Source organism: Scyliorhinus torazame, chromosome 7, assembly GCF_047496885.1.
Source record: "Scyliorhinus torazame isolate Kashiwa2021f chromosome 7, sScyTor2.1, whole genome shotgun sequence".
Taxonomy (NCBI): Eukaryota; Metazoa; Chordata; class Chondrichthyes; order Carcharhiniformes; family Scyliorhinidae; genus Scyliorhinus; species Scyliorhinus torazame.
In genome coordinates, this window is record NC_092713.1 from 3353133 (window position 1) to 3372173 (window position 19041).

General features: G+C 49.6%; 1 protein-coding gene across 3 annotated transcripts in view; it reads left to right on the forward strand.

Annotated features, from left to right (window-relative positions):
• The window catches only part of LOC140426007 (guanine nucleotide exchange factor VAV3), a 705672-nt gene that overhangs the window by 316450 nt on the left and 370181 nt on the right, over positions 1 to 19041 (forward strand). The window lies entirely within an intron of this gene.

Genomic DNA, 19041 nt, shown 5'->3' on the forward strand with positions numbered 1-19041 from the left:
ATTCTCTCTCCGTTTCTCTCTCTCCATTTCTCTCTCTCCGTTTCTCTCTCCCCCCTTCTCTCTCTCCATTTCTCTCTCTCCATTTTTCTCTCTCCGTTTCTCACTCTCCGTTTCTCTCTCCCCCATTCTCTCTCTCCGTTTCTCTCTCCGTTTCTCTCTCCGTTTCTCTCTCCATTTCTCTCTCTCCGTTTCTCTCCCCATTTTTCTCTCTCCATTTCTCTCTCTCCGTTTCTCTCTCTCCGTTTCTCTCTCCTCCATTCTCTCTCTCCATTTCTCTCTCCGTTTCCCTCTCTCCATTTCTCTCTCCCCCTTTCTCTCTCTCCAGTTCTCTCTCCATTTCTCGCTATCCATTTCTCTCTCTCCGTTTCTCTCTCTCCATTTCTCTCTCTCGTTTCTCTCTCCATTTCTCTCTCTCCATTTCTCTCTCTCCATTTCTCACTCTCCGCTTCTCTCTCCCCCTTTCTCTCTCTCAGTTTCTCTCTCCCCTTTCCCTCCCTCTTTCTCTCCGTTTCCCTCTCTTCGCTTCTCTCTCCCCCTTTCTCTCTCTCCGTTTCTCTCGCCCCCTTTCTCTCTCTCAGTTTCTCTCTCTGCGCTTCTCTCTCCCCTTTCTCTCCCCCTTTCTCTCCATTTCTCTCTCCCCCTTTCTCTCTCCCTCTTTCTCTCCGTTTCTCTCTCCGTTTCTCTCTCTCCATTTCTCACTCTCCGTTTCTCTCTCTCCATTTCTCTCTCCCCCTTTCTCTCTCTCCGTTTCTCTCTCCCCCATTCTCTCTCTCCATTTCTTTCTCCCCCTTTCTCTCTCTCCATTTCCCTCTCCATTTCTCCCTCTCCATTTCTCTCTCTCCGTTTCTCTATCTCAATTTCTCTCTCCCCCTTTCTCTCTCTCCGTTTCTCTCTCCCCCAATCTCTCTCTCCATTTCTCTCTCTCCGTTTCTCTCTCCTCCTTTCTCTCTCTCTGTTTCTCTCTCCCCTTTATCTCTCCCCTTTCTCTCTCCCCCTTTCTCTCTCCGTTTCTCTCTCAATTACTCTCTCTCCATTACTCTCTCCCCCTTTCTCTCTCTCCGTTTCTCTCGCTCTCTGTTTCTCTCTCCCCCTTTCTCTCCGTTTCTTTCTCCGTTTCTCTCTCTCCATTTCCTCTCTCCGTTTCTCTCTCCCCCTTTCTCTCACTCCGTTTCTCTCCCCCCTTTCTCTATCCCCTTTCTCTCTCTTCGTTTCTCTCTCCCTCTTTCTCTCTCCCCTTTCTCTCTCCCCCTTTCTCTCTCTCCATTTCTCTCTCCATTTCTCTCTCTCCGTTTCTCTCTCCCCCTTTCTCTCTCTCCGTTTCTCTCTCCCCCTTTCTCTCTCTCCGTTTCTCTCTCCCCCATTCAATCTCCGTTTCTCTCTCTCCATTTCTCTCTCTCCGTTTCTCTCTCCCCCTTCCCTCTCTCCATTTCTCTCTCCATTTCTCTCCCCATTTCTCTCTCCATTTCTCTCTCTCCATTTCTCTCTCTCCGTTTCTCTCTCCCCCTTCCCTCTCTCCATTTCTCTCTCCATTTCTCTCTCCATTTCTCTCTCTCCATTTTTCTCTCTCCGTTTCTCTCTCTCCGTTTCTCTCTCCCCCTTTCTCTCCATTTCTCTCCCGCCTTTCTCTCCGTTTCTCTCTCCCCCTTTCTCTCTCTCCATTTCTCTCTCTTCATTTCTCTCTCTCCATTTCTTTGTCTCCGTTTCTCTCTCCCCCTTTCTCTCTCTCTGTTTCTCTCGCCATTTCTCTCTCTCCGTTTCTCTCTCCCCCTTTCCCTCTCCATTTCTCTCTCCGTTTCTCTCTCCATTTCTCTCTCCGTTTCTCTCTCTCCGATTCTATCTCCCCCTTTCCCTCTCTCTGTTTCTCTCTCCATTTCTCTCTCTCCCTTTCTCTCTCCCCCTTTCTCTCTCTCCATTTCTCTCTCCATTTCACTCTCTCCATTTCTCTCTCTCCGTTTCTCTCTCTCTGTTTCTCTCTCCTCCATTCTCTCTCTCCATTTCTCTCTCCGTTTCTCTCTCTCCATTTCTCTCTCCCCCTTTCTCTCTCTCCAGTTCTCTCTCCATTTCTCGCTATCCATTTCTCTCTCTCGGTTTCTCTCTCTCCATTTCTCTCTGTCGTTTCTCTCTCCATTTCTCTCTCTCCATTTCTCTCTCTCCATTTCTCTCTCTCCGCTTCTCTCTCCCCCTTTCTCTCTCTCAGTTTCTCTCTCCTCTTTCCCTCCCTCTATCTCTCCGTTTCCCTCTCTTCGCTTCTCTCTCCCCCTTTATCTCTCTCCGTTTCTCTCTCCCCTTTCTCTCTCTCAGTTTCTCTCTCTGCGCTTCTCTCTCCCCTTTCTCTCCCCCTTTCTCTCCATTTCTCTCTCACCCTTTCTCTCTCCCCGTTTCTCTCCGTTTCTCTCTCCGTTTCTCTCTCTCCATTTCTCGCTCTCCGTTTCTCTCTCTCCATTTCTCTCTCCCCCTTTATCTCTCTCTGTTTCTCTCTCCCCCATTCTCTCTCTCCATTTCTTTCTCCCCCTTTCTCTCTCTCCATTTCTCTCTCCATTTCTCCCTCTCCATTTCTCTCTCTCTCCGTTTCTCTATCTCAATTTCTCTCTCCCCCTTTCTCTCTCTCCGTTTCTCTCTCTCCGTTTCTCTCTCCCCCTTTCTCTCCATTTCTCTCCCCCCTTTCTCTCCGTTTCTCTCTCCCCCTTTCTCTCTCTCCATTTCTCTCTCTTTCATTTCTCTCTCTCCATTTCTTTGTCTCCGTTTCTCTCTCCCCCTTTCTCTCTCTCTGTTTCTCTCGCCATTTCTCTCTCTCCGTTTCTCTCTCCCCCTTTCTCTCTCCATTTCTCTCTCCGTTTCTCTCTCCATTTCTCTCTCCGTTTCTCTCTCTCCGATTGTATCTCCCCCTTTCCCTCTCTCTGTTTCTCTCTCCATTTCTCTCTCTCCCTTTCTCTCTCCCCCTTTCTCTCTCTCCATTTCTCTCTCCATTTCTCTCTCTCCATTTCTCTCTCTCCGTTTCTCTCTCTCTGTTTCTCTCTCCTCCATTCTCTCTCTCCATTTCTCTCTCCGTTTCTCTCTCTCCATTTCTCTCTCCCCCTTTCTCTCTCTCCAGTTCTCTCTCCATTTCTCTCTCTCCGTTTCTCTCTCCCCCTTTCTCTCTCCATTTCTCTCTCCGTTTCTCTCTCCATTTCTCTCTCCGTTTCTCTCTCTCCGATTCTATCTCCCCCTTTCCCTCTCTCTGTTTCTCTCTCCATTTCTCTCTCTCCGTTTCTCTCTCCCCCTTTCTCTCTCTCGTTTCTCTCTTCATTTCTCTCTCTCCATTTCTCTCTCTCCATTTCTCTCTCTCCGCTTCTATCTCCCCCTTTCCCTCTCTCTGTTTCTCTCTCCATTTCTCTCTCTCCCTTTCTCTCTCCCCCTTTCTCTCTCTCGTTTCTCTCTCCATTTCTCTCTCTCCATTTCTCTCTCTCCATTTCTCTCTCTCCGCTTCTCTCTCCCCCTTTCTCTCTCACCGTTTCTCTCTCCCCCTTTCTCTCTCTCAGTTTCTCTCTCTGCGCTTCTCTCTCCCCTTTCTCTCCCCCTTTCTCTCCATTTCTCTCTCCGTTTCTCTCTCTCCATTTCTCGCTCTCCGTTTCTCTCTCTCCATTTCTCTCTCCCCCTTTCTCTCTCTCCGTTTCTCTCTCCTCCATTCTCTCTCTCCATTTCTTTCTCCCCTTTTCTCTCTCTCCATTTCTCTCTCCATTTCTCTCTCTCCATTTCTCTCTCTCCGTTTCTCTCTCCCCCATTCTCTCTCTCCGTTTCTCTCTCTCCGTTTCTCTCTCTCCGTTTCTCTCTCTCTGTTTCTCTATCTCCGTTTCTCTCTCCCCCTTTCTCTCTCTCTGTTTCTCTCTCCATTTCTCTCTCTCCGTTTCTCTCTCCCCCTTTCTCTCTCTCTCCAGTTCTCTCTCCATTTCTCGCTCTCCATTTCTCTCTCTCCGCTTCTCTCTCTCCATTTCTCTCTCTCCGTTTCTCTTTCTCCGTTTCTCTCTCCATTTCTCTCTCTCCATTTCTCTCTCTCCATTTCTCTCTCTCCGCTTCTCTCTCCCTCTTTCTCTTCCCCCTTTCTCTCTCTCAGTTTCTCTCTCTGCGCTTCTCTCTCCTCTTTCTCTCCCCCTTTCTCTCCGTTTCTCTCTCTCCATTTCTCTCTCCCCCTTTCTCTCTCTCCGTTTCTCTCTCCCCCATTCTCTCTCTCCATTTCTTTCTCCCCCTTTCTCTCTCTCCATTTCTCTCTCCATTTCTCTCCCTCCGTTTCTCTCTCTCCATTTCTCTCTCCCCCTTTCTCTCTCTCCGTTTCTCTCTCCTCCAATCTCTCTCTCCATTTCTCTCTCTCCGTTTCTCTCTCCTCCTTTCTCTCTGTTTCTCTCTCCCCTTTCTCTCTCCCCCTTTCTCTCACTCCCCTTTCTCTCTCCCCCTTTCTCTCTCCCCCTTTCTCTCTCTCTGTTTCTCTCCCCCCCTTTCTCTCCGTTTCTCTCTCCCCCTTTCTCTCTCTCCGTTTCTCTCTCCCCCTTTCTCTCTCCGTTTCTCTCTCCCCCTTTCTCTCTGTTTCTCTCTCCCCCTTTCTCTCTCTCCGTTTCTCTCTCCCCCTTTCTCTCTCTGTTTCTCTCTCCCCCTTTCTCTCTCTGTTTCTCTCTTCCCCTTTCTCTCTCCATTTCTCTCTCCCCCTTTCTCTCTCTGTTTCTCTCTCCCCCTTTCTCTCTCTGTTTCTCTCTCCCCCTTTCTCTCTCCGTTTCTCTCTCCCCCTTTCTCTCTGTACCTCTCTCCCCCTTTCTCTCTCCTCGTTTCTCTCTCCCCCTTTCTCTCTCTGCGTCTCTCTCCCTCTTTCTCTCTCTGTTTCTCTCTCCCCCTTTCTCTCTCCATTTCTCTCTCCCCCTTTCTCTCTCTGTTTCTCTCTCCCCCTTTCTCTCTCTGTTTCTCTCTCACCCTTTCTCTCTCTGTTTCTCTCTCCCCCTTTCTCTCTCTGTTTCTCTCTCCCCCTTTCTCTCTCCGTTTCTCTCTCTCCATTTCTCTCTCTCGTTTCTCTCTCCATTTCTCTCTCTCCATTTCTCTCTCTCCATTTCTCTCTCTCCGCTTCTCTCTCCCCCTTTCTCTCTCTCAGTTTGTCTCTCCCCTTTCCCTCCCCCTTTCTCTCCGTTTCCCTCTCTGCGCTTCTCTCTCCCCCTTTCTCTCTCACCGTTTCTCTCTCCCCCTTTCTCTCTCTCAGTTTCTCTCTCTGCGCTTCTCTCTCCCCTTTCTCTCCCCCTTTCTCTCCATTTCTCTCTCCGTTTCTCTCTCTCCATTTCTCGCTCTCCGTTTCTCTCTCTCCATTTCTCTCTCCCCCTTTCTCTCTCTCCGTTTCTCTCTCCCCCATTCTCTCTCTCCATTTCTTTCTCCCCTTTTCTCTCTCTCCATTTCTCTCTCCATTTCTCTCTCTCCATTTCTCTCTCTCCGTTTCTCTCTCCCCCATTCTCTCTCTCCGTTTCTCTCTCTCCGTTTCTCTCTCTCCGTTTCTCTCTCTCTGTTTCTCTATCTCCGTTTCTCTCTCCCCCTTTCTCTCTCTCTGTTTCTCTCTCCATTTCTCTCTCTCCGTTTCTCTCTCCCCCTTTCTCTCTCTCTCCAGTTCTCTCTCCATTTCTCGCTCTCCATTTCTCTCTCTCCGCTTCTCTATCTCCATTTCTCTCTCTCCGTTTCTCTTTCTCCGTTTCTCTCTCCATTTCTCTCTCTCCATTTCTCTCTCTCCATTTCTCTCTCTCCGCTTCTCTCTCCCTCTTTCTCTTTCCCCCTTTCTCTCTCGCAGTTTCTCTCTCCCCTTTCCCTCCCCCTTTCTCTCTCTGCGCTTCTCTCTCCCCCTTTCTCTCTCACCGTTTCTCTTCCCCCTTCTCTCTCTCAGTTTCTCTCTCTGCGCTTCTCTCTCCTCTTTCTCTCCCCCTTTCTCTCCGTTTCTCTCTCTCCATTTCTCTCTCTCCGTTTCTCTCTCCCCCATTCCCTCTCTCCATTTCTCTCTCTCTGTTTCTCTCTCCCCCTTTCTCTCTGTTTCTCTCTCCATTTCTCTCTCACTGTTTCTTTCTCTCAATTTCTCTCTCCATTTCTCTCTCTCCGTTTCTCTCTCCATTTCTCTCTCTCCGTTTCTCTCTCTCCGTTTCTCTCTCTCCATTTCTCTCTCCCCCATTCTCTCTCTCCATTTCTCTCTCCATTTCTCTCTCTCCGTGTCTCTCTCACCGTTTCTCTCTCTCCGTTTCTCTCTCCCCCATTCTCTCTCCTTTTCTCTCTCTCCATTTCTCTCTCTCCGTTTCTCTCTCCCCCCTTCTCTCTCTCCATTTCTCTCTCTCCATTTTTCTCTCTCCGTTTCTCACTCTCCGTTTCTCTCTCCCCCATTCTCTCTCTCCGTTTCTCTCTCCGTTTCTCTCTCCGTTTCTCTCTCCATTTCTCTCTCTCCGTTTCTCTCCCCATTTTTCTCTCTCCATTTCTCTCTCTCCGTTTCTCTCTCTCCGTTTCTCTCTCCTCCATTCTCTCTCTCCATTTCTCTCTCCGTTTCCCTCTCTCCATTTCTCTCTCCCCCTTTCTCTCTCTCCAGTTCTCTCTCCATTTCTCGCTATCCATTTCTCTCTCTCCGTTTCTCTCTCTCCATTTCTCTCTCTCGTTTCTCTCTCCATTTCTCTCTCTCCATTTCTCTCTCTCCATTTCTCACTCTCCGCTTCTCTCTCTCCCTTTCTCTCTCTCAGTTTCTCTCTCCCCTTTCCCTCCCTCTTTCTCTCCGTTTCCCTCTCTTCGCTTCTCTCTCCCCCTTTCTCTCCCTCCGTTTCTCTCGCCCCCTTTCTCTCTCTCAGTTTCTCTCTCTGCGCTTCTCTCTCCCCTTTCTCTCCCCCTTTCTCTCCATTTCTCTCTCCCCCTTTCTCTCTCCCTCTTTCTCTCCGTTTCTCTCTCCGTTTCTCTCTCTCCATTTCTCACTCTCCGTTTCTCTCTCTCCATTTCTCTCTCCCCCTTTCTCTCTCTCCGTTTCTCTCTCCCCCATTCTCTCTCTCCATTTCTTTCTCCCCCTTTCTCTCTCTCCATTTCCCTCTCCATTTCTCCCTCTCCATTTCTCTCTCTCCGTTTCTCTATCTCAATTTCTCTCTCCCCCTTTCTCTCTCTCCGTTTCTCTCTCCCCCAATCTCTCTCTCCATTTCTCTCTCTCCGTTTCTCTCTCCTCCTTTCTCTCTCTCTGTTTCTCTCTCCCCTTTATCTCTCCCCTTTCTCTCTCCCCCTTTCTCTCTCCGTTTCTCTCTCAATTACTCTCTCTCCATTACTCTCTCCCCCTTTCTCTCTCTCCGTTTCTCTCGCTCTCTGTTTCTCTCTCCCCCTTTCTCTCCGTTTCTTTCTCCGTTTCTCTCTCTCCATTTCCTCTCTCCGTTTCTCTCTCCCCCTTTCTCTCACTCCGTTTCTCTCCCCCCTTTCTCTATCCCCTTTCTCTCTCTTCGTTTCTCTCTCCCTCTTTCTCTCTCCCCTTTCTCTCTCCCCCTTTCTCTCTCTCCATTTCTCTCTCCATTTCTCTCTCTCCGTTTCTCTCTCCCCCTTTCTCTCTCTCCGTTTCTCTCTCCCCCTTTCTCTCTCTCCGTTTCTCTCTCGCCCATTCTCTCTCTCCGTTTCTCTCTCCCCCATTCAATCTCCGTTTCTCTCTCTCCATTTCTCTCTCTCCGTTTCTCTCTCCCCCTTCCCTCTCTCCATTTCTCTCTCCATTTCTCTCCCCATTTCTCTCTCCATTTCTCTCTCTCCATTTCTCTCTCTCCGTTTCTCTCTCCCCCTTCCCTCTCTCCATTTCTCTCTCCATTTCTCTCTCCATTTCTCTCTCTCCATTTTTCTCTCTCCGTTTCTCTCTCTCCGTTTCTCTCTCCCCCTTTCTCTCCATTTCTCTCCCGCCTTTCTCTCCGTTTCTCTCTCCCCCTTTCTCTCTCTCCATTTCTCTCTCTTCATTTCTCTCTCTCCATTTCTTTGTCTCCGTTTCTCTCTCCCCCTTTCTCTCTCTCTGTTTCTCTCGCCATTTCTCTCTCTCCGTTTCTCTCTCCCCCTTTCCCTCTCCATTTCTCTCTCCGTTTCTCTCTCCATTTCTCTCTCCGTTTCTCTCTCTCCGATTCTATCTCCCCCTTTCCCTCTCTCTGTTTCTCTCTCCATTTCTCTCTCTCCCTTTCTCTCTCCCCCTTTCTCTCTCTCCATTTCTCTCTCCATTTCACTCTCTCCATTTCTCTCTCTCCGTTTCTCTCTCTCTGTTTCTCTCTCCTCCATTCTCTCTCTCCATTTCTCTCTCCGTTTCTCTCTCTCCATTTCTCTCTCCCCCTTTCTCTCTCTCCAGTTCTCTCTCCATTTCTCGCTATCCATTTCTCTCTCTCGGTTTCTCTCTCTCCATTTCTCTCTGTCGTTTCTCTCTCCATTTCTCTCTCTCCATTTCTCTCTCTCCATTTCTCTCTCTCCGCTTCTCTCTCCCCCTTTCTCTCTCTCAGTTTCTCTCTCCTCTTTCCCTCCCTCTATCTCTCCGTTTCCCTCTCTTCGCTTCTCTCTCCCCCTTTATCTCTCTCCGTTTCTCTCTCCCCCTTTCTCTCTCTCAGTTTCTCTCTCTGCGCTTCTCTCTCCCCTTTCTCTCCCCCTTTCTCTCCATTTCTCTCTCACCCTTTCTCTCTCCCCGTTTCTCTCCGTTTCTCTCTCCGTTTCTCTCTCTCCATTTCTCGCTCTCCGTTTCTCTCTCTCCATTTCTCTCTCCCCCTTTATCTCTCTCTGTTTCTCTCTCCCCCATTCTCTCTCTCCATTTCTTTCTCCCCCTTTCTCTCTCTCCATTTCTCTCTCCATTTCTCCCTCTCCATTTCTCTCTCTCTCCGTTTCTCTATCTCAATTTCTCTCTCCCCCTTTCTCTCTCTCCGTTTCTCTCTCTCCGTTTCTCTCTCCCCCTTTCTCTCCATTTCTCTCCCCCCTTTCTCTCCGTTTCTCTCTCCCCCTTTCTCTCTCTCCATTTCTCTCTCTTTCATTTCTCTCTCTCCATTTCTTTGTCTCCGTTTCTCTCTCCCCCTTTCTCTCTCTCTGTTTCTCTCGCCATTTCTCTCTCTCCGTTTCTCTCTCCCCCTTTCTCTCTCCATTTCTCTCTCCGTTTCTCTCTCCATTTCTCTCTCCGTTTCTCTCTCTCCGATTGTATCTCCCCCTTTCCCTCTCTCTGTTTCTCTCTCCATTTCTCTCTCTCCCTTTCTCTCTCCCCCTTTCTCTCTCTCCATTTCTCTCTCCATTTCTCTCTCTCCATTTCTCTCTCTCCGTTTCTCTCTCTCTGTTTCTCTCTCCTCCATTCTCTCTCTCCATTTCTCTCTCCGTTTCTCTCTCTCCATTTCTCTCTCCCCCTTTCTCTCTCTCCAGTTCTCTCTCCATTTCTCTCTCTCCGTTTCTCTCTCCCCCTTTCTCTCTCCATTTCTCTCTCCGTTTCTCTCTCCATTTCTCTCTCCGTTTCTCTCTCTCCGATTCTATCTCCCCCTTTCCCTCTCTCTGTTTCTCTCTCCATTTCTCTCTCTCCGTTTCTCTCTCCCCCTTTCTCTCTCTCGTTTCTCTCTCCATTTCTCTCTCTCCATTTCTCTCTCTCCATTTCTCTCTCTCCGCTTCTATCTCCCCCTTTCCCTCTCTCTGTTTCTCTCTCCATTTCTCTCTCTCCCTTTCTCTCTCCCCCTTTCTCTCTCTCGTTTCTCTCTCCATTTCTCTCTCTCCATTTCTCTCTCTCCATTTCTCTCTCTCCGCTTCTCTCTCCCCCTTTCTCTCTCACCGTTTCTCTCTCCCCCTTTCTCTCTCTCAGTTTCTCTCTCTGCGCTTCTCTCTCCCCTTTCTCTCCCCCTTTCTCTCCATTTCTCTCTCCGTTTCTCTCTCTCCATTTCTCGCTCTCCGTTTCTCTCTCTCCATTTCTCTCTCCCCTTTCTCTCTCTCCGTTTCTCTCTCCTCCATTCTCTCTCTCCATTTCTTTCTCCCCTTTTCTCTCTCTCCATTTCTCTCTCCATTTCTCTCTCTCCATTTCTCTCTCTCCGTTTCTCTCTCCCCCATTCTCTCTCTCCGTTTCTCTCTCTCCGTTTCTCTCTCTCCGTTTCTCTCTCTCTGTTTCTCTATCTCCGTTTCTCTCTCCCCCTTTCTCTCTCTCTGTTTCTCTCTCCATTTCTCTCTCTCCGTTTCTCTCTCCCCCTTTCTCTCTCTCTCCAGTTCTCTCTCCATTTCTCGCTCTCCATTTCTCTCTCTCCGCTTCTCTCTCTCCATTTCTCTCTCTCCGTTTCTCTTTCTCCGTTTCTCTCTCCATTTCTCTCTCTCCATTTCTCTCTCTCCATTTCTCTCTCTCCGCTTCTCTCTCCCTCTTTCTCTTCCCCCTTTCTCTCTCTCAGTTTCTCTCTCTGCGCTTCTCTCTCCTCTTTCTCTCCCCCTTTCTCTCCGTTTCTCTCTCTCCATTTCTCTCTCCCCCTTTCTCTCTCTCCGTTTCTCTCTCCCCCATTCTCTCTCTCCATTTCTTTCTCCCCCTTTCTCTCTCTCCATTTCTCTCTCCATTTCTCTCCCTCCGTTTCTCTCTCTCCATTTCTCTCTCCCCCTTTCTCTCTCTCCGTTTCTCTCTCCTCCAATCTCTCTCTCCATTTCTCTCTCTCCGTTTCTCTCTCCTCCTTTCTCTCTGTTTCTCTCTCCCCTTTCTCTCTCCCCCTTTCTCTCACTCCCCTTTCTCTCTCCCCCTTTCTCTCTCCCCCTTTCTCTCTCTCTGTTTCTCTCCCCCCCTTTCTCTCCGTTTCTCTCTCCCCCTTTCTCTCTCTCCGTTTCTCTCTCCCCCTTTCTCTCTCCGTTTCTCTCTCCCCCTTTCTCTCTGTTTCTCTCTCCCCCTTTCTCTCTCTCCGTTTCTCTCTCCCCCTTTCTCTCTCTGTTTCTCTCTCCCCCTTTCTCTCTCTGTTTCTCTCTTCCCCTTTCTCTCTCCATTTCTCTCTCCCCCTTTCTCTCTCTGTTTCTCTCTCCCCCTTTCTCTCTCTGTTTCTCTCTCCCCCTTTCTCTCTCCGTTTCTCTCTCCCCCTTTCTCTCTGTACCTCTCTCCCCCTTTCTCTCTCCTCGTTTCTCTCTCCCCCTTTCTCTCTCTGCGTCTCTCTCCCTCTTTCTCTCTCTGTTTCTCTCTCCCCCTTTCTCTCTCCATTTCTCTCTCCCCCTTTCTCTCTCTGTTTCTCTCTCCCCCTTTCTCTCTCTGTTTCTCTCTCACCCTTTCTCTCTCTGTTTCTCTCTCCCCCTTTCTCTCTCTGTTTCTCTCTCCCCCTTTCTCTCTCCGTTTCTCTCTCTCCATTTCTCTCTCTCGTTTCTCTCTCCATTTCTCTCTCTCCATTTCTCTCTCTCCATTTCTCTCTCTCCGCTTCTCTCTCCCCCTTTCTCTCTCTCAGTTTGTCTCTCCCCTTTCCCTCCCCCTTTCTCTCCGTTTCCCTCTCTGCGCTTCTCTCTCCCCCTTTCTCTCTCACCGTTTCTCTCTCCCCCTTTCTCTCTCTCAGTTTCTCTCTCTGCGCTTCTCTCTCCCCTTTCTCTCCCCCTTTCTCTCCATTTCTCTCTCCGTTTCTCTCTCTCCATTTCTCGCTCTCCGTTTCTCTCTCTCCATTTCTCTCTCCCCCTTTCTCTCTCTCCGTTTCTCTCTCCCCCATTCTCTCTCTCCATTTCTTTCTCCCCTTTTCTCTCTCTCCATTTCTCTCTCCATTTCTCTCTCTCCATTTCTCTCTCTCCGTTTCTCTCTCCCCCATTCTCTCTCTCCGTTTCTCTCTCTCCGTTTCTCTCTCTCCGTTTCTCTCTCTCTGTTTCTCTATCTCCGTTTCTCTCTCCCCCTTTCTCTCTCTCTGTTTCTCTCTCCATTTCTCTCTCTCCGTTTCTCTCTCCCCCTTTCTCTCTCTCTCCAGTTCTCTCTCCATTTCTCGCTCTCCATTTCTCTCTCTCCGCTTCTCTATCTCCATTTCTCTCTCTCCGTTTCTCTTTCTCCGTTTCTCTCTCCATTTCTCTCTCTCCATTTCTCTCTCTCCATTTCTCTCTCTCCGCTTCTCTCTCCCTCTTTCTCTTTCCCCCTTTCTCTCTCGCAGTTTCTCTCTCCCCTTTCCCTCCCCCTTTCTCTCTCTGCGCTTCTCTCTCCCCCTTTCTCTCTCACCGTTTCTCTTCCCCCTTCTCTCTCTCAGTTTCTCTCTCTGCGCTTCTCTCTCCTCTTTCTCTCCCCCTTTCTCTCCGTTTCTCTCTCTCCATTTCTCTCTCCCCCTTTCTCTCTCTCCGTTTCTCTCTCCCCCATTCTCTCTCTCCATTTCTTTCTCCCCCTTTCTCTCTCTCCATTTCTCTCTCCATTTCTCTCCCTCCGTTTCTCTCTCTCCATTTCTCTCTCCCCCTTTCTCTCTCTCCGTTTCTCTCTCCCCCAATCTCTCTCTCCATTTCTCTCTCTCCGTTTCTCTCTCCTCCTTTCTCTCTGTTTCTCTCTCCCCTTTCTCTCTCCCCCTTTCTCTCTCTCCGTTTCTCTCTCCCCCTTTCTCTCTCCCCTTTCTCTCCCCCTTTCTCTCCATTTCTCTCTCCGTTTCTCGCTCTCCATTTCTCGCTCTCCGTTTCTCTCTCTCCATTTCTCTCTCCCCCTTTCTCTCTCTCCGTTTCTCTCTCCTCCATTCTCTCTCTCCATTTCTTTCTCCCCTTTTCTCTCTCTCCATTTCTCTCTCCATTTCTCTCTCTCCATTTCTCTCTCTCCGTTTCTCTCTCCCCCATTCTCTCTCTCCGTTTCTCTCTCTCCGTTTCTCTCTCTCCGTTTCTCTCTCTCTGTTTCTCTATCTCCGTTTCTCTCTCCCCCTTTCTCTCTCTCTGTTTCTCTCTCCATTTCTCTCTCTCCGTTTCTCTCTCCCCCTTTCTCTCTCTCTCCAGTTCTCTCTCCATTTCTCGCTCTCCATTTCTCTCTCTCCGCTTCTCTCTCTCCATTTCTCTCTCTCCGTTTCTCTTTCTCCGTTTCTCTCTCCATTTCTCTCTCTCCATTTCTCTCTCTCCATTTCTCTCTCTCCGCTTCTCTCTCCCTCTTTCTCTTCCCCCTTTCTCTCTCTCAGTTTCTCTCTCTGCGCTTCTCTCTCCTCTTTCTCTCCCCCTTTCTCTCCGTTTCTCTCTCTCCATTTCTCTCTCCCCCTTTCTCTCTCTCCGTTTCTCTCTCCCCCATTCTCTCTCTCCATTTCTTTCTCCCCCTTTCTCTCTCTCCATTTCTCTCTCCATTTCTCTCCCTCCGTTTCTCTCTCTCCATTTCTCTCTCCCCCTTTCTCTCTCTCCGTTTCTCTCTCCTCCAATCTCTCTCTCCATTTCTCTCTCTCCGTTTCTCTCTCCTCCTTTCTCTCTGTTTCTCTCTCCCCTTTCTCTCTCCCCCTTTCTCTCACTCCCCTTTCTCTCTCCCCCTTTCTCTCTCCCCCTTTCTCTCTCTCTGTTTCTCTCCCCCCCTTTCTCTCCGTTTCTCTCTCCCCCTTTCTCTCTCTCCGTTTCTCTCTCCCCCTTTCTCTCTCCGTTTCTCTCTCCCCCTTTCTCTCTGTTTCTCTCTCCCCCTTTCTCTCTCTCCGTTTCTCTCTCCCCCTTTCTCTCTCTGTTTCTCTCTCTCCCTTTCTCTCTCTGTTTCTCTCTTCCCCTTTCTCTCTCCATTTCTCTCTCCCCCTTTCTCTCTCTGTTTCTCTCTCCCCCTTTCTCTCTCTGTTTCTCTCTCCCCCTTTCTCTCTCCGTTTCTCTCTCCCCCTTTCTCTCTGTACCTCTCTCCCCCTTTCTCTCTCTCCGTTTCTCTCTCCCCCTTTCTCTCTCTGTGTCTCTCTCCCTCTTTCTCTCTCTGTTTCTCTCTCCCCCTTTCTCTCTCCATTTCTCTCTCCCCCTTTCTCTCTCTGTGTCTCTCTCCCTCTTTCTCTCTCTGTTTCTCTCTCCCCCTTTCTCTCTCCATTTCTCTCTCCCCCTTTCTCTCTCCGTTTCTCTCTCTCCATTTCTCTCTCCCCCTTTCTCTCTCTCCGTTTCTCTCTCCCCCATTCTCTCTCTCCATTTCTTTCTCCCCCTTTCTCTCTCTCCATTTCTCTCTCCATTTCTCTCCCTCCGTTTCTCTCTCTCCATTTCTCTCTCCCCCTTTCTCTCTCTCCGTTTCTCTCTCCTCCAATCTCTCTCTCCATTTCTCTCTCTCCGTTTCTCTCTCCTCCTTTCTCTCTGTTTCTCTCTCCCCTTTCTCTCTCCCCCTTTCTCTCACTCCCCTTTCTCTCTCCCCCTTTCTCTCTCCCCCTTTCTCTCTCTCTGTTTCTCTCCCCCCCTTTCTCTCCGTTTCTCTCTCCCCCTTTCTCTCTCTCCGTTTCTCTCTCCCCCTTTCTCTCTCCGTTTCTCTCTCCCCCTTTCTCTCTGTTTCTCTCTCCCCCTTTCTCTCTCTCCGTTTCTCTCTCCCCCTTTCTCTCTCTGTTTCTCTCTCCCCCTTTCTCTCTCTGTTTCTCTCTTCCCCTTTCTCACTCCATTTCTCTCTCCCCCTTTCTCTCTCTGTTTCTCTCTCCCCCTTTCTCTCTCTGTTTCTCTCTCCCCCTTTCTCTCTCCGTTTCTCTCTCCCCCTTTCTCTCTGTACCTCTCTCCCCCTTTCTCTCTCCTCGTTTCTCTCTCCCCCTTTCTCTCTCTGTGTCTCTCTCCCTCTTTCTCTCTCTGTTTCTCTCTCCCCCTTTCTCTCTCCATTTCTCTCTCCCCCTTTCTCTCTCTGTTTCTCTCTCCCCCTTTCTCTCTCTGTTTCTCTCTCACCCTTTCTCTCTCTGTTTCTCTCTCCCCCTTTCTCTCTCTGTTTCTCTCTCCCCCTTTCTCTCTCCGTTTCTCTCTCTCCATTTCTCTCTCTCGTTTCTCTCTCCATTTCTCTCTCTCCATTTCTCTCTCTCCATTTCTCTCTCTCCGCTTCTCTCTCCCCTTTCTCTCTCTCAGTTTGTCTCTCCCCTTTCCCTCCCCCTTTCTCTCCGTTTCCCTCTCGCGCTTCTCTCTCCCCCTTTCTCTCTCACCGTTTCTCTCTCCCCCTTTCTCTCTCTCAGTTTCTCTCTCTGCGCTTCTCTCTCCCCTTTCTCTCCCCCTTTCTCTCCATTTCTCTCTCCGTTTCTCTCTCTCCATTTCTCGCTCTCCGTTTCTCTCTCTCCATTTCTCTCTCCCCCTTTCTCTCTCTCCGTTTCTCTCTCCCCCATTCTCTCTCTCCATTTCTTTCTCCCCTTTTCTCTCTCTCCATTTCTCTCTCCATTTCTCTCTCTCCATTTCTCTCTCTCCGTTTCTCTCTCCCCCATTCTCTCTCTCCGTTTCTCTCTCTCCGTTTCTCTCTCTCCGTTTCTCTCTCTCTGTTTCTCTATCTCCGTTTCTCTCTCCCCCTTTCTCTCTCTCTGTTTCTCTCTCCATTTCTCTCTCTCCGTTTCTCTCTCCCCCTTTCTCTCTCTCTCCAGTTCTCTCTCCATTTCTCGCTCTCCATTTCTCTCTCTCCGCTTCTCTATCTCCATTTCTCTCTCTCCGTTTCTCTTTCTCCGTTTCTCTCTCCATTTCTCTCTCTCCATTTCTCTCTCTCCATTTCTCTCTCTCCGCTTCTCTCTCCCTCTTTCTCTTTCCCCCTTTCTCTCTCGCAGTTTCTCTCTCCCCTTTCCCTCCCCCTTTCTCTCTCTGCGCTTCTCTCTCCCCCTTTCTCTCTCACCATTTCTCTTCCCCCTTCTCTCTCTCAGTTTCTCTCTCTGCGCTTCTCTCTCCTCTTTCTCTCCCCCTTTCTCTCCGTTTCTCTCTCTCCATTTCTCTCTCCCCCTTTCTCTCTCTCCGTTTCTCTCTCCCCCATTCTCTCTCTCCATTTCTTTCTCCCCCTTTCTCTCTCTCCATTTCTCTCTCCATTTCTCTCCCTCCGTTTCGCTCTCTCCATTTCTCTCTCCCCCTTTCTCTCTCTCCGTTTCTCTCTCCCCCAATCTCTCTCTCCATTTCTCTCTCTCCGTTTCTCTCTCCTCCTTTCTCTCTGTTTCTCTCTCCCCTTTCTCTCTCCCCCTTTCTCTCACTCCCCTTTCTCTCTCCCCCTTTCTCTCTCCCCCTTTCTCTCTCTCTGTTTCTCTCCCCCCCTTTCTCTCCGTTTCTCTCTCCCCCTTTCTCTCTCTCCGTTTCTCTCTCCCCCTTTCTCTCTCCGTTTCTCTCTCCCCCTTTCTCTCTGTTTCTCTCTCCCCCTTTCTCTCTCTCCGTTTCTCTCTCCCCCTTTCTCTCTCTGTTTCTCTCTCCCCCTTTCTCTCTCTGTTTCTCTCTTCCCCTTTCTCTCTCCATTTCTCTCTCCCCCTTTCTCTCTCTGTTTCTCTCTCCCCCTTTCTCTCTCTGTTTCTCTCTCCCCCTTTCTCTCTCCGTTTCTCTCTCCCCCTTTCTCTCTGTACCTCTCTCCCCCTTTCTCTCTCTCCGTTTCTCTCTCCCCCTTTCTCTCTCTGTGTCTCTCTCCCTCTTTCTCTCTCTGTTTCTCTCTCCCCCTTTCTCTCTCCATTTCTCTCTCCCCCTTTCTCTCTCTGTGTCTCTCTCCCTCTTTCTCTCTCTGTTTCTCTCTCCCCCTTTCTCTCTCCATTTCTCTCTCCCCCTTTCTCTCTCCGTTTCTCTCTCTCCATTTCTCTCTCCCCCTTTCTCTCTCTCCGTTTCTCTCTCCCCCATTCTCTCTCTCCATTTCTTTCTCCCCCTTTCTCTCTCTCCATTTCTCTCTCCATTTCTCTCCCTCCGTTTCTCTCTCTCCATTTCTCTCTCCCCCTTTCTCTCTCTCCGTTTCTCTCTCCTCCAATCTCTCTCTCCATTTCTCTCTCTCCGTTTCTCTCTCCTCCTTTCTCTCTGTTTCTCTCTCCCCTTTCTCTCTCCCCCTTTCTCTCACTCCCCTTTCTCTCTCCCCCTTTCTCTCTCCCCCTTTCTCTCTCTCTGTTTCTCTCCCCCCCTTTCTCTCCGTTTCTCTCTCCCCCTTTCTCTCTCTCCGTTTCTCTCTCCCCCTTTCTCTCTCCGTTTCTCTCTCCCCCTTTCTCTCTGTTTCTCTCTCCCCCTTTCTCTCTCTCCGTTTCTCTCTCCCCCTTTCTCTCTCTGTTTCTCTCTCCCCCTTTCTCTCTCTGTTTCTCTCTTCCCCTTTCTCACTCCATTTCTCTCTCCCCCTTTCTCTCTCTGTTTCTCTCTCCCCCTTTCTCTCTCTGTTTCTCTCTCCCCCTTTCTCTCTCCGTTTCTCTCTCCCCCTTTCTCTCTGTACCTCTCTCCCCCTTTCTCTCTCCTCGTTTCTCTCTCCCCCTTTCTCTCTCTGTGTCTCTCTCCCTCTTTCTCTCTCTGTTTCTCTCTCCCCCTTTCTCTCTCCATTTCTCTCTCCCCCTTTCTCTCTCTGTTTCTCTCTCCCCCTTTCTCTCTCTGTTTCTCTCTCACCCTTTCTCTCTCTGTTTCTCTCTCCCCCTTTCTCTCTCTGTTTCTCTCTCCCCCTTTCTCTCTCTGTTTCTCTCTCCCCCTTTCTCTCTCCGTTTCTCTCTCTCCATTTCTCTCTCTCGTTTCTCTCTCCATTTCTCTCTCTCCATTTCTCTCTCTCCATTTCTCTCTCTCCGCTTCTCTCTCCCCCTTTCTCTCTCTCAGTTTGTCTCTCCCCTTTCCCTCCCCCTTTCTCTCCGTTTCCCTCTCGCGCTTCTCTCTCCCCCTTTCTCTCTCACCGTTTCTCTCTCCCCCTTTCTCTCTCTCAGTTTCTCTCTCTGCGCTTCTCTCTCCCCTTTCTCTCCCCCTTTCTCTCCATTTCTCTCTCCGTTTCTCTCTCTCCATTTCTCGCTCTCCGTTTCTCTCTCTCCATTTCTCTCTCCCCCTTTCTCTCTCTCCGTTTCTCTCTCCCCCATTCTCTCTCTCCATTTCTTTCTCCCCTTTTCTCTCTCTCCATTTCTCTCTCCATTTCTCTCTCTCCATTTCTCTCTCTCCGTTTCTCTCTCCCCCATTCTCTCTCTCCGTTTCTCTCTCTCCGTTTCTCTCTCTCCGTTTCTCTCTCTCTGTTTCTCTATCTCCGTTTCTCTCTCCCCCTTTCTCTCTCTCTGTTTCTCTCTCCATTTCTCTCTCTCCGTTTCTCTCTCCCCCTTTCTCTCTCTCTCCAGTTCTCTCTCCATTTCTCGCTCTCCATTTCTCTCTCTCCGCTTCTCTATCTCCATTTCTCTCTCTCCGTTTCTCTTTCTCCGTTTCTCTCTCCATTTCTCTCTCTCCATTTCTCTCTCTCCATTTCTCTCTCTCCGCTTCTCTCTCCCTCTTTCTCTTTCCCCCTTTCTCTCTCGCAGTTTCTCTCTCCCCTTTCCCTCCCCCTTTCTCTCTCTGCGCTTCTCTCTCCCCCTTTCTCTCTCACCGTTTCTCTTCCCCCTTCTCTCTCTCAGTTTCTCTCTCTGCGCTTCTCTCTCCTCTTTCTCTCCCCCTTTCTCTCCGTTTCTCTCTCTCCATTTCTCTCTCCCCCTTTCTCTCTCTCCGTTTCTCTCTCCCCCATTCTCTCTCTCCATTTCTTTCTCCCCCTTTCTCTCTCTCCATTTCTCTCTCCATTTCTCTCCCTCCGTTTCGCTCTCTCCATTTCTCTCTCCCCCTTTCTCTCTCTCCGTTTCTCTCTCCCCCAATCTCTCTCTCCATTTCTCTCTCTCCGTTTCTCTCTCCTCCTTTCTCTCTGTTTCTCTCTCACCTTTCTCTCTCCCCCTTTCTCTCTCTCCGTTTCTCTCTCCCCCTTTCTCTCTCCCCTTTCTCTCCCCCTTTCTCTCCATTTCTCTCTCCGTTTCTCTCTCTCCATTTCTCGCTCTCCGTTTCTCTCTCTCCATTTCTCTCTCCCCTTTCTCTCTCTCCGTTTCTCTCTCCTCCATTCTCTCTCTCCATTTCTTTCTCCCCTTTTCTCTCTCTCCATTTCTCTCTCCATTTCTCTCTCTCCATTTCTCTCTCTCCGTTTCTCTCTCCCCCATTCTCTCTCTCCGTTTCTCTCTCTCCGTTTCTCTCTCTCCGTTTCTCTCTCTCTGTTTCTCTATCTCCGTTTCTCTCTCCCCCTTTCTCTCTCTCTGTTTCTCTCTCCATTTCTCTCTCTCCGTTTCTCTCTCCCCCTTTCTCTCTCTCTCCAGTTCT